Here is a 1212-nt window from a genome sequence, read left to right on the forward strand (position 1 = left end):
GCGCGCCTCGGCCGCCGCAGGGCTGGGCAGGGCTGGACAGGGCGCGCTTTATCCTCTCGCAGGCCGGGGGCTGCGGCGGCACCTCGGGTCACGCCCCTCTTTGGCTCGGCTGCCAGACGGGCTGGGGACAGTCGCGGTGGCGCCGAGCCGCCCAGGGGACAGGCGGGCAGCGAGGGCGGGCGGGGCTCGTGCTCTGGAGTCCGCGACAACTCCTTTTCTCCGCCTGTGGGTACTGCCCAGCCAGACAGGCCAGCCGGTCAGATGGAGGGGGCGGCTGGGAATTTCTGTGGTCTGAGCGTCCCTGGATTCCACCCGTCGCCCCCTTTGGAGAGCATGGCAAGTGTGTCCAGATGCCACCCAAGTGCCCACTGCCCCTACGAAGTCAGTGCAGGACCTGGCTACCACCCAAGGCCACAGGATGCACGTGGTCACTGAAGATCCTGAGACCATCCCAGGAAGGGGATAGACGGGTACAGGGGATGGGCACCGGAGGATTGCAAGGCCACCCCTCAGAACCAGTCAGGGAGGAGTCCCCTGAAGGTAGCCATCCAGGTTCTGAAAAGCCCAGAATTTTCCCAGACCCAGTCCTGGGAGGCAGCAGAATGCGGAAGAAACCTCAGGAACCAGGAGTGGGGGCTCCAAGGCTCCTGTGTCATCATGTGTCACATGCCAAGGCACACAAGACTTCCTGACTGAAGGGCGGGGACCTTCCTGAGCCTGCTGGGTACCTGTCCCTTGCCACCGCCGTTTCACAACACCTTCTGTGTTGAGTCGGCACGGGGGCTCCTCCAGACCTCAGTTCCCAGGATGGCACTGCTTCCCAGGGCCCAGGGCTGCGGGAGGCGCTGGCTGTTGGGCAAGCTTGCTTTTCCACAGAGCAGGCTGCTGCCAGCGGTGGAGCCACTGAGAGCAATGAAGAAGAAAGGACTTGTCCTTGAGCCACACCCATCCCGGCTACCTCTGGGCCTAATGGTGGAGTCTGGCTTTTTGCTTCCCAAAGCCATGTTTCCATTTTTGCAAGGAGGCTTTGTGGCAGGAGAGAAGGCGCAGGTGGTACCGGCTGTCTGCTTCCTCTCCAGGAGCAACTGCGAGGAAGATCAAGAACCTGAAGTTCTATCCCAGCTGGAAACTCCGTGCCAAGGTCTGGATTCCCCAGTCTCAGTAAACACGTTGGCAACCTTGGGTGCTCTTGGAGAGCAGCCAGGGTGAGGC

This window comes from Octodon degus, unplaced genomic scaffold (assembly GCF_000260255.1).
Source record: "Octodon degus isolate 3935 unplaced genomic scaffold, OctDeg1.0 scaffold00105, whole genome shotgun sequence".
Lineage (NCBI taxonomy): Eukaryota > Metazoa > Chordata > Mammalia > Rodentia > Octodontidae > Octodon > Octodon degus.